We start from the raw sequence: 16,945 nt of genomic DNA on the forward strand, positions 1-16,945 counted from the left end.
TAGGCTTTAACAGATTGGCAACCGCACATTGGGCATGAATGCACCTAAACAGTTAACCGACTCTATTACGTATTTGATCGGTTGCATGCGTCATCCCGACCTTTTCTTTCTTTCGATTGCAAACTTCCCCCTTTTCTTTCTTTTTCCTTTCCTTCCTTTCATTCTCTATTTGTTTTTATTCTCTCTTGATTTTTATTTTCTCTCTTTTCTTTCTTGTTTTTTCTTTACTCTCTTGTTTTTCTACTCTTTCTTTCTCTCTTTTATTTGGTTACGGTCGAATCCTATGGAGATTGCCTACGTATCATGACCCCACATGAATCAGACCAAGCGTAGTTCATGGGGATAAGTGTGAAATAAAGTAAAAAAAATCATTTTGGGATTTTCAGTTTTCATATATATATATATATAAACGATATTACAAAGACTGAAAATAATAGGCTCGAAAAAACTAACAGACTCTGATGAAAGAACGAGATACAGACTCAAAAACAAACAACCCACATACTCTGATAACAGAAATACAGACTCCAAAACAACTGGCAGACTTTAACAGAAAGAAAATACAGACTCAAGAAATCACGAATACATCAAGGCCTCAATTGTCCCCGGGACACGCGGGGCGTCATTCGGCCTTGCTGCGGGCTGACTCGCTAAATCCCCCTGAAGGTGGTAGAGATCTTCCATTACCCGGCGAACAAAAATCATCACAGTAGCGAAGAACATAGATCTCGTCATATCCTCACAGCTATTGCACTTCATTGCGATATAGTTGGTGACCCTTTTGACTCGCTCTCTTATGACGCCCTTCTCTTGCAACAAACGCCCAATTTGTTCGGTTTTGGCTTCCAAAGTTCGTTCGGCTACCTGGTTCTGCTCTTGGAGTTGTTACAAGTCCCTTTCTAGCCATGCCATTAAGGAATAACAATGTTCTCTTTCATCCTTAAAATTTTTGGCTTGTTTAGCCATTTCACCCTCGAGGTTGCCAATTGCCTTCTCCCAACCGGTGACCCATTTTTCATATCTTTCTTTCATCTGTTGAACGAAAGTTGCACGCCCTTCGGCACTTTTAGCCAACCTCGCTCGTGCTTTTGCTAGCTCAGACTCAGCTTTCTGCAGGTCATCTTCATAGTCACGTACCTTTTGAGTGAGATTGTAAATGAGCTTTTCATCTTTCCTGCTTCGACCTGGGTTCTTGGCTTCAATTTTCAACTGTCGAACCTAAGCTCTGAGGGCTTCATTTTCTTGCACCAATCTTCTCCTTTCACCTTCGGCCTCTTGTGCCTGAAAATCATTGTTGAAGGTGACATTTCTCAATTCTTCTCGTAGACCATGGATGATGGCCTTATATTCCTTTTCCTTCTCCCCCCAAGCTAACCTTTCCTGAATTTTATCATCTAAGGCTTGAACATGAGGCCTTTTGGCGGGCCTTTCGGGCTCTGGCTCGTTGTTTACATAAGACATTTTCTCAAACCAAGTAGCATATTTTGGATTTATTTCCCCCTTGGCGATATCTGGTACCTGGGTGCCATTTTTTAGATACCGACAGCTATTCCAATCCTGCTGAACTATAGTCTCGGGCAATGCAGCTTCTGGATGTAACTCTATGACCTGGGTGCTTAGATCTTCATCTTCAGGCACAATCTGATACCTTCCCAATTGCCTCAAGACCCTCTGCGGTGCATATGGATGAATACTCCTTACGCCCATTAACCTCAGGTAGCCTTTGGTAGCAGTCATATAGATGGCTTCTGTCCTTGGGAGCCATCCTATAGTCCACTCGACCTGACCTGCGTTAAGAACTTTCAAATAAGAAACTCATGCTTCAAATCCTTCTGGTGTATTGTAATCTTTTGTCCTCTCCTCATAACTAATGATGAAGTTATTTGGGCTCGAACTGTAACTCATGAATCTGGGATGATGGCGACGGTGCTCGATCAGCCACATTTGCAAAATGATGCTGCAACCTTCAAAAAATTGAGCCCCTGCTTTGCATAAAGTCAATGCTCGATAGATATCTGCCAGCACCAACGAGGCAAGTGTATGATCTTCTTTGGTAGTGAGGATTTGTGCAATTCTAGCCATACGAATATCCACCGTCTCTTTCTCATTTGGAAAAACCATGATCCCCAAGAATGCCACAATAAATGCGAACCGGCGATGAACTTGCCAAAGGCCCTTGTTTTGTTTATTGCTTAAACCCTTTTCATGCGTTTCAAAACCAGCAGAATGCCCGAACCTGAAGTATAAGAAAGGGAAGGCACAACACCCGTTGCTCACACGTTCCTTATTTGTCTGTTTACTAATATTCAGGAGGTCAAAGAACTTATGCGCCGATGGAGCCCTTGGAAATACAAGTTGTTGTTTCCTCAAATCCCGTCCGAATTCAATGTACCCGGCTATCTCCTCCAAAGTAGGGGTGATCTCAAAATCCGAGAAACGAAAGACATTGTGGACAAGATCCCAGAAAGTTACCAAAGCTTTGATCAGATTTTCCCGTGGTTTGATTTCAAAGATGTCTATAAGAGCACCCAAGTGCTCTTTCACCCATTTCTGACCATCTTCGTCTAGATCATTCCACTACATATGCAAGTGTAGCCGAGCCTGTTCCCAGACCACTTCTGGCAGTTCCTGGATGGTATTCATTTGTTCCTATGGAAGATTAAGGTTAGGGTTAACTCGAGTTGACCCTTTTGTAAACCGTTTTTGAAGAAGAAAAGAAAAATGAAAGAGAAAAGAAAAGAAAAAAAGAACCATAATTTCTTCCCCTATATGCCAGCTTTAGCCAAATGGCTGTTTTTTGCAAATGCGGCCCCTTCCCAATTTCGCGCAAATTTTAAGGCCGGGGGAAATTATTTTATGACCCCTTACAAACTTGTCCATTCTTTTACGAAAATAGCCTTTCGACAACTGAAAAATACTCTGAGACTATCTTGGCAAGAACGGTTTAAGACATTGCCGAAGCTGGATTGACTTATTTTGACCAAAAATCAAGATTGCGTTCACTCAACCACCGACTCTCTTTCCTTGTTTTTCTTTTCTCTCTTTTTTTTTCAAAAATAAGGCCGAACCTTATGTAGGTTGCCTACGTATCCCACATCCGGTGAGAATCAGACCTGCGTAGTTCGGTCAGTTTTGACACATTTGAAAGAACACAATGTTTGACTCTTTTGAAATAACTCTTTTTGAAAAATTTTGGGCAGAGTTTCAGGACGCTTTTCAAATACCGGGATGTTTAGAACTGGGTTTTATTTTCTTCCCTATATCACTCTTGGTTTTCCCCTATTTCTTTTGCTTTATTTTCCTTGGCCGGTCAGCATGCAAGCCAAAATAAATGTTCACATAGCACGTAGAATGTATTAGGATGGTCTGTTATTTCGGGCATACATGTCCTAGACGGACCCAACCCCTATGTTGAGTCCCCTAAGTCAAATGCACATGATGCAAACAAACATTCCTACTAGGGATCCGACATGAGGCTGTATTTTTCTAGGTTTAAATCATGGGGTTTTGGTCTAGACTTGGGGTACCTGAGCGGACAACTACGGCCAAGGAGGGGGCGACGTACCGGGAGCACTGAAGTCTACCCAACCTTGTCACTTGCCCATACTCGTTCTATTTGGTATTATTTCTACAAAAAAAGTGGGTTACGCAAACGTATGCACCATTTCCAGAAAACTCAGATGGGTGGCGTAAGAAGATAGTTATATACAATTCAGATAATATTAAAGCAGTAAACAGATAGCATTTAGCACAAAAGATTCACAGAATACAGTAATATTAACAATAAATAAAGCCAAGTAAAAATCATGTTAACAAGCTCGAATTCTTGAACCCTGAACTAGAAATTCTAGGCTTGGTCCCCAACAGAGTCGCCAGAGCTGTCACATCTCCTTTTTACCCACACCCCGGAAAGGGTATAAATATAAGAGAGTTTTTCCAATTAAAGGACAATCAAAACGGGATTGTTTATTTATTAAAAATCAGAGTCGCCACTTGGGATAATTTATGGTGTCCCAAGTCACCGGTTTAAAATCCCGAATCGAGGAAATTTGACTCTATTATCGGTCCGCGAACACAGAAATTTGGTTAAGGAATTTTGTTAACCCGGGAGAAGGTGTTAGGCATTCTCGAGCTCCGTAGTTCTAGCACGGCCGCTTTGATCATACTTGGCTTAAAAAATTTTAATTACTAACCTTAGATCCTATGTGCATTTTCCCTTTACCGCTTTTAAATCACTTGATTATTCGTAGTTAAAGAATTGAGTTACGCGTACGTATACTCTTTTCCTTCGGCGCGTCAAAAATCATGTCACGCGAACATATCAATAATTAATAATGCTTTATTTATTTATTAAGAACGTTTAGCCGAAGTTACGCGAACGTATACTCCGATTTATTTTTAAAGAAATCGTAACCGTGTCACGCGAACGTGTCCACAATCACGATAGTATTTTAAACTGTCCTAAAGGTTTCTCTACGAACATTTGTTATTTTACATCTATATTATGAAATTAACACAAGAGCCATTTGTTACTAAGTGTCTAATTATGGCTTGCCTCAAATTCCCTTTTCAAGACCCTAATTAATTAAACACTAAAGTACTTGACGCCTACTTTAGGTGAATAATTCAAACAAATCCCTTCCAATCAATAAGGCTTCATTAAACCATTTTTATTAGCGGAGGGGCCTGAATTAAACAGGCCCAAACTTTTGAGAAACAAACCTGTCTCAACGTAGGGAAATTCTTTTGACTTAAGAGACTCCAATAATATTCAGGCCCAAAGGCCCAACTATTTTGGCAACGCTGGCTGCAGTCAAGGACTTCAGGATCGAATCCCTGAAGCCAAAATCTAACAATGACCTTGCTCATAACCTTTTCGACCATTAAGGAGGGGAAAAAACGAGTTGGGGTCATGGAGAAGAACCATATATAGCAATCAATAATAATCCTTTTTAAACTGAGGCGTAAACTGTACGGAAACATCAATTGGCTACAGTTAAAATCAAGCAAACTATACATACATAGCTTAACACATGAATTATAACAGGAACACAAAGGTATAAATAGCAAAAGCTAATAGAATCTAACATTTAAACAAAATTTCTATTCGAATTCCAATTCGAACATCCAAATCTGCATACAAATTCAGTCTGGTTCCAACTTGTGGCACTTCATTTGTTAGCAAAAGGCATAAGGAAATACCTGATAGCACAAATAAGAGAGAGGTAATAAGATCAGCAAAGAGCAGTAGCAAGAGCAAGGGTCAGCAGCAAAACCCAATCAACGGATCCAACCAGCTGCTCTAAAATTAAATTTCAAACCCAGAAATTGAAGTAAACGACCATAAACTAATTCAACCCAAACAAGGGACCAAGCAGAACTTCAGCCAAGCTGATTTTAGTTCATTTCTAAGGTCAGTTAGTCAGAACTTGTTGTACCACCAGGAAAATTGCAGAAATTAACAGAAAACTCAATGAAATAGTAAAATTCCTGCCATTTTTGTATTTTTCTGAACTTTTCTTCTTTTTAGCCCTTGGGTCTGCCTTGAAAGGCAAGAAAAGTTGCCTTTATAGGCAAGCTATTAGGGCAGACTTAGTTTTGCACTTTGCCCCCTTTTTAAGTTTCGTTATAGCTCAGATACCCTTAAAAAAACCGAAAATCAGAACCAACCCTTCCCCAGCTTCCTAGAAGCTTCCTAGTCTGTTATAGCAAGATTCCCTTAGGTGAATTACCCAATTTACCCCTATTACCCCTGTATTTTACCCTGAAGCCCGGCCAAACTTGAACATGGGCTTTGAATCCCCGAACGGGCTCAATGCTTAACTAGACATGGGCTCAGACTCAGGCAAAACAGAATGCCTTTAATCATGAGATTTTAGACTGACCTTAGAGCCCAAAGACGAAACCCAAACAAACTCAGAAAACTTAAAAACAAATCAACTAATTAACAATCATAAATAGGCGGGGAACTAATTAAGCTCAGTGACCAAAACAAAGACAAAAATGAGAAATTTAAGCATGACACTAATGAAAGTTAACCAGACCATAAACTCCAAAAAAAAAAACTGAAAAGCCAATGAAACAGATACGAACGCAAAATCCATCTTAGAAGGAAACTAGGTTCAGAACCTTGTTCGAATTTCAATCAAAGTAAAGAAAAACTTAAAGAAAGGGAGAAGAAAAGAAGAGGAACAGAAGGTAAAATCTTGATAGAAAAGAAAAAGGGAAAGAAACGTACTCTAGTAAACCCGAAATGGCATCAGACATCTTGATTTAAACGGAACTGATGCTAATCACTTGTTCTTTGTCAAGAACAAATGAGCAACATCAATTCGCGTTGAATCAGACCTCAAATTCGAACAAATCAGAGGCTTAAGGTCATGCATGCCCACATTTTCGACGGAATATTTAGGGTTCGAACTCAGATTTGAAATTTGGAAAGTTTTGGGGTGATTTGAGGGAATCTAAGTGGGGATTTAGAGTGAGGGAGAGATGGGGGTTCAGGGGTGTGATTTTGGTTTCAAACCGAGGTGGCGCCGCCACCGGAGAACACATGGGCGGCGCTAGGGTTTTCGTTCAATCCAAGATTCGAGACGTTCTGGACTTGTTAGATGGAAGGTTCTTGTAGATTTGGACTGAGGGAGTTGAGGAGGGTATTTGATGTTAATATAGAGTCAGTTCGTGGTGGCGCCGCCTCCGGTGGTGGGGGGATTTAGGGGCGGCGTTGTTAGGGTTTGCAGGGGCAGGGTTGTGAGGGAGATGAGGGGGTTTGGGCCGGGTTTCGGGTAATTTTCATTTGGGCTGGGGACAATTAAATGGGTTTTAGCCCAGATTTGGGTTTCTTTCATTTCTTCTTTTTTTTCAATTTCAAAATTCTTTTCTTTTCAAAATTAAAATAAAACCTAAATTAATAATTTTTAAACTAAATTAACCTACCCAATTAGATTAATCACTCATCATGGTATTTACAATAATTAATTAAATCCTAAATTTAAAGAAAACTATAGAATTCAAAATTAAAAAGTAAAAATGCAAAATGAATTATTTTTTGTGATATTCATTTTCTATAAAACAAACTAATTAATCTAAAAATATAAAATTAAATCCTAAATGTAGATGCAACATATTTTTCATATTTTTCATGAATAAAATAAAATAAACGTGCACAGACAAATGTAAATAATTAACAGGAAATGCCACGAAATCCAACAAAATTGCAAACACTGAAAGAAATTATTTTGTTTTGAATTTGTCGGATTAATTCATATAGGGCAAAAATCACGTGCTCACAGCTCCAAGTCTTAGTAATCCCCTAAAGGGGAAAATATGGAATGATAAAGGAAGAATGCGATAAAAAATGAGAAAGGGATGAGATTGCACTTATCCAAATGTTACAGATATGCTATGATTCCAGAATGTTATGTAAGCACGACGTCAAAAAAGGAAGTAAGGGTTCGTGCCCGGGATGTTATTGATAGATAAGGAGCCAGTACGTGAGGTAAGTTAAGACAAGGAAATAACCCAAGAAATATTACGTGGAATATGGATATGAGAATGGGTCGGCGAGTAGTTAGTATTTGATTCAGGAAGAGCCTAGTCGTGACTAGACAAGAAGTTACGGACAATCCGCAGATCATGCAAGATAAATGTAGTAAACCCCAACATGGAGAATTCAGCCTCACAGTAATGTCATTATAATACTTGAGATATATTCAAATAGGAGTCGGGGTAGTTAAAGGTACCGTATGAGTGTTATGGGGATAAAAGAAAGTGCCACTGGGAAGACAATCAAAATGTCTGTTCAAAAGCAACCCTACAAGCACAAAGGTCATAGAGGCAAGCAACTACGGATAATTATAGGTAAAGAAGGACATCAAAAGGTCCGTAATAAGCTCACAGCTTTACGAGGGTCAAGGGTTCTCCCTAAGTACTACAACAAAAGACTAGCTGAGGAAATAAGGAAAAAAAGGCTTCAACTTAAGCACAACGACCTAAAGGGTAAATGGTCGTGTAACAACAGTCTCATAACAACATTATAAGCACTCCAAAGGAATGTGGCACCTACCATGACTAATGAACGGAAAGTAAAATTAAAAGTAATATTCGAGATCATATGAGTTGTATGAAAACCCTGGCATGTATGGGCACGAAGATGAGCTAAGTATGGACGCAAGGGGGCAGAAAGACCAGGAAAAGTAATAGCTTACGTTGAAAGAAAGTTAAGTGGAAAGAAAGAAATTATTCGATCAATGATCTAGAGTTGGTTACGTTATGAACTCACTTAAGGGTTCGGAGTTTTATACATGCAGCATATACAGCCGTAGAAGATTCTGGTATATGTTAAAAGAAAGAATTGAGCCTAGATCATAAATGAAAGATTAAATTGTTAAAGGATTGTATCATGCATATTTCTCAGTGCCCATGAAAGGCTAAACAAAATAAATAATACCATGAACCACAGATCAGAAGATAGCTTAAGCCGATGTAAAGGTTGTTCAGAAGAAAGAGGAAACTAAAGAGTTACATCACCCAAGTAAATTAGGAGTTTGATTATTTGACCCAGAAAAACTAAAACATCGTGATCGAGAACATTGCAGGATCTCCCTTAAAATCAGAGGTACGAGAGAGATAGTACAACAACCATAGTTTATAATGACTCTATGATAAAGCCAGTTTAAAAAAGGTAACAACCTCATAAAAAGTTAGTATGAAGCTCCCACCGGATTGTAGTATTATAATAGAGCTTCAAGTTGTGATGTGAATCATACCTATGTGGAAGGGAGGTTATCAAAAAGATAGAAGATATGTTGCGAGATTTTAAGTAAGTAAGGTAAAGGTGAACAACGTACGAGATACTTAAATGCAGAAAGTTGTGAATGGTCCATACCTTGGATAAAAGGCTAGAAGCGCGGGGATCTAATAACCGGGAATGATAGCGGCATCATCAGCGGCATGTCTTCCAGCCTATGGTTTCTAAGTACTGAGAAATCTAGTTAAGAGAGTAGAGAAAGGTTAGAGACGATGTGATGCCTCGCTTGACATTCCAGAATAACATAAGGAAATCTATGGTGCAAGCAAGTTGAAGGAAAGTTGCGAGTAGTATAAATGGACATGTATAGGACGCAAGCTAAAGTATGATAGAGTGACAAAGTTTTAAGAAAACATGAGTAAGGATAAGGAAAGGCAAGTGAAAAGGTGACGAGAATGGATAAGTCCTCGGGATTAAGTCCATAAAAACAAGAGAGATAATGGTTTCTCTAAGTTATTTAAAGTTCAATATAGCCTGAATGAACTCAAAGAAGTCTAAGATTAATAGCATTTAGAAAGAATGAAATGCTGACTTGGTAATAAAATGAGGGTGTAATTGTGACAGATAAAGGATGACATTTGGGCCTTTGTTTGAATAATGATTTGAAAAAAAAAGAAGAAGATAAGAAGAAAAGATTTCGCTTGAGACAAAAAATTAGGATACCCCCATAAGGTGAATCACATTGAGACACTATGAAAATACGATTATGGAAATCACTTCAAATATTTCTCAATGCAACGTAAGCCCTAGTGGCAAGGTATTAAGTAAGAAGTTTCAAGTTATCAGTGGTATATTGTGGATCAATATTGAGGTGAATCAACAATGGATGGATAAAAGTTACAAAGTACGAGATGAAAATAGGCCATCATTCCTAACATGAACATTAATGAGGAAGCATTAAAGGATAGAGATTTATAAATATATGATAAGCAGTGAAAGAGTAGCCTGGAGTTTGGTCGTAGACCTCAGTAACTATAAATCGAAGTATGAGTCATAGAATAGTATGACCCAGTTAGATGTAGTAAAGTTATATGGATGGATAAACGGATCTATGAAATAAGATATAGTAATATTCGTAAGTTCAACAAAGTATCGAGCAAAGAACTTCAAGTATACCTATAGATTCCCAAAGGGACATCTTGTCAAGCTCTGTATATATTTACAAAGTGAGGTCTAGAGATTGGCTAAAAGCTAGAGGGAAAAGAAAAGAAGAGTCACATAAGGTGCACTTACAAAGTTAGAGTCATACAAGCTGCATGATAGGAGGTAGCAACAGTTACGAGATTGGAAAGATTTCGACCACAAGTTGTGGTATGAAAAGAGGACTAAAGGGGGGAATACCCTAGACTTTGGATTTATTCACAAAACAATTGCCTAAATGGCAAGTAGAGTGTTACGGTATTCAAAAGAGCTATAAGTTATGAAAATGATAAGAGCATCAGTCAACATTCGAGGATGAATGTTCCAAAGGGGGGAATGATGTTACACCTTGCAATATTACGATGATGTTACATCCTACAGTATTATATTACGATGATGTTACGCCTTGCAGTATTATATTACGATGATGTTACGCTTCGCAGTATTAAGTTACGATAATGTTGCACCTTGCAGTATTACATTACGGTGATGTTACGCTTCACAATATTAAGTTACGACGATGTTGCACCATGTAGTATTGTACGTTGAATTTGTCGTAAGGTAATTGACATCAGTCCAAGTAAAAAATTATTTGGAGATTATAAGGATTATGTTATTTCACAAGTGATGAGTAAATTCGTGAAGGTGAAAGGGGAAGCAAGTCAAAGAAAATGAATTTTTGTCAAAGTTTGACATGTTGGGATAAAATATGGCCCGAGCTAAAATACTTGGTATTTATGGGCTAGTGTCATACAAGGTACCATATGACCATGATAGTAAGGAGTATAAGGTATGTGAAAAGTGAGTAGTATTTTAAGTAAGTAGAAATAATTCTTAATTATGTGGGTAATTGGTTAATTATTGGATAATGGGACATTACCTAATTAATTAATAACTAGTGGTCGATTAATTGAAGTCTTTGGATAAATACTAAACCCAAAAATGTGGCAGCCCATTGGAATACACTAAATGACTCATATCTTGGGATGAAAGGTGTCCATTTAAGTGTCATACATATGACACTTAATGTATATTGGAAGCTTGGTCTTTAAATGATCAAAAAAATGATCATATAGCTTTCTTTCAAAAAGTCGAACATTCTAAAAAATTTAGCAATAACATTTCCTACACCATTGAAAGAAAAATGACAATGATCCAACAAGATCCAACTTGAAATTCCAGAGAGAAATCCAACGTGTTATGCTAATTCAAAACAAAGCCGGTACAATCTTTCTCAAGAATATCATACAAATTTTTTCCCTACTTCGATCAGCCATTACGTGTTTTCGCAAGAGAGAATCGGTTTAGGTATGTTAAGTCTATCCCTTCTTTATTTTTGGCATGATCTATACGACAAGAACAAAACGAGCAAATGCACAAATTCCATAAATAACTCTATTCATAGAAGTATTAGAGATGTTTATGTTCTTGAATTCCCATATGTCTTATTATTCTATCGTCTGTTCATGGGTCTCAGAAAATATGTAAGTTGATAAAGTTTGTTTCATGATATTAATCAGAGGTATAATAGTCTTATGACGTTCTGAGAGGTTTTATTGACATACTTCTCATGCATTGCATTCATTTATACATGCACATTGACCCATAACTAGATGGCGTTATATACGTGTATATATGTATATATATATATATATATATATGTATGTATATGGGATATGGGAAAAGGTTACGACGTTATATACTCACCACCACCTGATCAGCTGGTATATGTTGATGATTTTGCCTACAGTGGCCAAGATGATATGATGGGATGCCCTCAGAGGCTGATGATGTTATGAAACATGTACCTATGCACGACATGACATTCATATGCATATGCATAATACTATAATTATTTCATGATTTATAAAGTTATTCAGACTTACAGGTGGAGTCATTTACTCTATATTTCCTCCATGTCTGTTTTGTACTTATTTATGTGTCTTACATACTCACTACATTATTTGTACTGGCATCCCTTTTTACTTGGGGATGCTGCATTTCATGCCCGCAGGTCCCGATAGACAGATCGAGAACCCTCCAAGTAGGCTATCAACTCAGCGGAAGACGTTGGTGCGCTCTATTTACTTTGGAGTTGCTCATTTAGTTAGTATGATTTAGACGTGTATTGTTTTATGGCGGGACTATATCCCGGCCTTTATGAAAATTATGTATTCCTAGAGGCTTGTAGACAAATATCATGTACGTAAAAGATTGTATGGCCTTGTCGGCCTATGTTCAGTGTCCGAGTGGTTATTTTGGTCTTAGAGGCTTATATGTCTTATGTATAAGTCGGCATTACCTGTTGTATTCTACCTATTTCATGGCAGCCTCTCCAGCTCAGTTATTTATGAGAATATGACATGAAAAGATACGTTATGTTGGTACTCGGTTGAATAAGGTACCGGGTGCCCATCGCGGCCCATCGGTTTGGGTCGTGATAGAGAGCACATGACAATTGGACTTCAGCCGCAATGGAGATCTCTTGAGCCAGCATCTTCGGCATCAGCTCGATAAGAGGACATAAACGCCTCCGCATCGGATTTGGCCTTCACAAGCTCGGCACCCGATTTAGCTTCGATCTTCTCAATCATTTGGCTCCGATCCAGGCTTTCTCCCTTTACATTTTGAATTTGGCGCTCAATCGAAGTCAGCTAATCCCAAAGCGTGTCTTCTCTAAGGTGAGATGATCCATATGTTTCTTCCACCCTAAGGTCTCGGCCTCTTTCACCTTGAGCTCTTCTCGAAGCTGCTCCACCAGCTTGCCCTTCTGCTGGACCTGCAAAGTTGAAGTATTAATTGCTAAATCAAATGAATGCATAACAGAACCTCAAAGGCTATATTACCTTTTCAATGAGCTCAGTTTGTTCTTGATGAGCCTTCACCAATTCAACTCGGATATCCCTGACCTCCTCCTCTTTTTGTACATAGAGCCGCTTAAGGCCGTCCCTCTCTTCCGCCAGCTTCTTGAGTTCGGCTTCGCATCATGCAAACTCGGCTCAAGATTTGGAAAATGCTTGTCAATGAAGCGTCACGGCCTCACACAAAGAAAAGGAGTCAGACTTAGAAAAATGAGAATAAAACTAGAGCATAATTATGAAGACAAAAACTTACTTGTTTGAGAAGCCTCTGGGCCTCATCAAAGATAAATGAGGCGTCAGGATCAGGACCATCTTCGACCCCTGCAAGGCACTCCCGAAAAATATCACTCCCTTCATGGGTCATTCCCACATCAGGAGTCCGCATGGCCTGGGCATCTCAGAATTGCCCTTCGGAGAACATAGGGCCTGGAGGCGAGTCATCTACATTAATTATCCCAAGTGATTTACTTGGGATATTATCCTCTCTTTGGAGGGCCCCATAACTAGTCTCCTCGGGCTCGCCCGCCAAATATCCCCCGAGACAAGATGAATTTTTACCACCCGATGGCTCGGGGACTCTGCTCGATCTCCCCTCCAAGATTTCTTCGGTTCGAGAATGAACCACATCAGCCATTACTGGTTCGGAGGACTTAGAATCCCCAGTACTTCCTCTTTTCCGAGCTACCAATAGGAAGTCATCATGTTCTCCCTCCTCCTCGTCATCCCGAAGGTGTTGGACTGCTTCTGCAGATAGGGTTGCGGGATTGGCCCTAGGCTTTCGAGCTTTACTTTTCTTGGCCTTCGGGGAATTCACAGGCGAAGCCCTTTTCCTTTTCTTCTCCTTGGTTGGCTTTGGGATTTCTTCTTCATCGGGTGGGGGCAGCCGCATAGAATAGCGTAGTACACGCTTAAGTATCCTAACTTATTGGTGGTAATGTCCTCTTCGGGGGAAGGGATCACAACGTCCTTATTCTCCCAATTGCAATCCTTTTTCACTTGCTCAAGTTCATCTTTAGTTATCAAGCAGATGCATCGAGACATGGTCTCACATCAGCCTAGTGCCGATGCAGGTTTATCGATTTTAAAATTGGAAGTTAGCTCGCATGGCCAGGGAATGCACTCCTCGATACGAGGTGGCACCACTGTTCTACCTCTGGCCAGCCACGATGATGAGGAAGTTTTTTCTTTCTGAGGAAAGGTTTTAGATGTTTTAGCCATTATTATTGAGAAATTCAAAATAAGAGAAGGAAATGATGCTGTAGCAAGAACAAATTGAGGAAAGGGTGAACCCAGAGAAGATGAAGAAACTAGTGAGATTTTATGAATGATATGAGAAGTAAAGATGTAAAAATTGTGAAATTGGCCTATTTATAGAGGCCGCCTTAATGGTTTGGGGAAGCCAACGGACAACAATCAGCCGCCTCCAATTAATGACCTTGGGAACTATGTAGAAGCGACCTTTCAATCACTTCAGTCACCGACGTCACGAGATTGACATCATAATCGAGGCATCTGAGCATCGAGGATCAAATCGTTTCTTATCATCTTACTTTAAGAAACGCGGGGACTATCTGTATACAGTCGAAATAAAGTATGTGTGATTTCGCGGGCTCGAGAGGTCGCCTTAAGCCCGAGTTTAGGATGGGTCGAGTTCAAACTCGAGCCCGATGACAGAGCACAAGGCCCGAGGATCGAAGTACATGATGAGTATCGAAGCCGAGTATACCCAATCCCGAGATGGTACCGTTATGGGTTTGTAACAGAATGAGCAAAAGTCATGCCACGCCCCTAAAATCATAGTGTAAATCCCGAAATAGATTTGTACGAGTTAGTATTAATCCGTACTAGGCGGTTAGACAACTGTCCCAATAAGATTTTTTACTATAAATAGAAATTTACCTTATTTAAGGTTTTCCTATTATATAAGGGGGACCCCAATCATTTGTAACTGTCACGACCCCAAACCAAACTCGGTCGTGATGGCGCCTCTCGTGAAGACAAGGCCAGCTGACACAATTCCCAAATCAACCATTTTCCATTAAAAGTTGTTTGTATACCATTTATAAACCAATAATCTCATAATGAACCTTTAAAAGAAAAATGCGGAATAATTACACAAGCCCGACATTGGGGTATCACTAGTCATGAGCATCTACCAAGGTCTGAATACAACAAGAGTCTAAAAATGTACTAAATACAGTAATAAAATGAGAGGAAGGAAGCAGTGCTGCGAACGTCCTGCAACCACCTTACTAACTTTGATGACTCCGCATCTAATCAATCAACACCCGCAACCGGGTTCTGAAATACCTGAATCTGCACACGAGGGGCAGGGAGTAATGTGAGTAATCCAACCCAGTAAGTAATAAGAGTAAATAAAGACTGAGCAGTAGGAAACAATGAATCCACATTTATGATAAACTCAATAAGCACAACAGGCTTTCAAATCGGAATACGAGTCAATTGTCTCATTTTAAACCCAGCTTTCGGTAAAAATCATTTGAAAATGCCTCCCAATAGTTTCAGTAGGGGTTCAATATCATTTATAATAAAAGAGATGAAAACCATAATCGGCCCCTCGGGCAAAACATAGTTCGCATACTGCCCCTCGAGCAAAACAGAAATTTTACAACCCTTTTCATAACTTAGAAACTTCAGTTTAAATGAAAGATTATTTAAAACGTTTGTTCAACATTTTCAATAGAGGCTCGGTTTAAAGATGAGTGAAAGCAGTAATCAAATCAACATGTTCAATAGAAACTCGCTTAAAGAGGAGTGAAAACAGTAAGTTCATAAACCAGCCCCTTAGGCAAAGCATCACTCATGTACATATATATCTATGTAGCCCCTCGGGCGAGCCTCTCAGTCACTCGTGACTCAACTCTTACCAATCAGAGCTCACACTTAGCACTCACACTCAATATGTACCATATAGTAACCGCTGCGGCATGCAGTTCGATCCATATATATAGTTGACTGCGCTCACTGGGGGTGTGCAGACTCCGGAGGGGCTCCTACATCCCAAGCGCTATATTGGCTGCGGCGTGCAGCCGACCCAACATATCATTGCGGCGTGTAGCCCGATCCATATATATATATATTCCTCACAACCAGGCCCTCAACCTCTCTCCGTCATTAACCTCAATATCAGACTCTCGATCTATCTCAATCATCAACCTCACAATCAGACCCTCGGTCTATCTCAGTCATCAACCTCACGATCACTCGGACCATCAGTAAAACATGGAACTCAACCCAAATAGTTTTCACATTTTTAAGAAATAAAGTGATAAAATCAGGTTTAAACAATAAACAGGTAAAACATGACTGAGGATATGCTTTCAAAACAAATAGAGTGAGGAAAAATAGTGAAAGTGCCCCTAAGGGTCTCAGCATGTTGGCACAAGGCCCCAAACATGGCATACATCCCAAAATATAATATAAATCTCTAGAACATGGAATATCATAAGATTTCAAATCAAATACGCGACTTAACAGTCGTACGGGACGGACCAAGTCACAATCCCCAATGGTGCACCACTCCACGCTCGTCATCTAGCATGTGCGTCACCTCAAAGTAACACAACGATGTGTAATTCGGGGTTTCAAACCCTCAAAGTATTTACAATCATTACTTACCTCGATCCGGTCCAAACTCTAGCCCGTGATACTTTGCCCTCACGAACCGACCTCCGGATGCTCCAAATCTAGCCACAATCAGAACATAACTATTAAAATATGCTAAGGGAACAAAGCCCACTCAAAAATATCCAATTTGCATCAAAATCACGAAATTGCTCAAACCTGGTCCTCGGACCCACATCTCGGAACTCGATAAAATTAACATCAATGGAATCATCATCCTCTCATGAGTTCATACATATCAAATTTACAAAAATTAGACCTCATATGGTCACTCAAATTCTCAAAATCCACTCTCAAATTTCAAGCCCTAATTTCCCAACTCTTCCTCAAATTTTCCACTGATTTTTCATGATTAGACAATGAAATATTCACCATAAACACAAGGTATAAAGCCCAAGTAGCTTACCTCTATGGCAACACTTGACCCCTTCTTGAAATCACAGGTTGGAGCTCTAAAATCGCACAAAAATAGTGAACAAAATGACTGAAA

This window comes from Nicotiana sylvestris, chromosome 7 (genome assembly GCF_000393655.2).
Source record: "Nicotiana sylvestris chromosome 7, ASM39365v2, whole genome shotgun sequence".
Taxonomy (NCBI): Eukaryota; Viridiplantae; Streptophyta; class Magnoliopsida; order Solanales; family Solanaceae; genus Nicotiana; species Nicotiana sylvestris.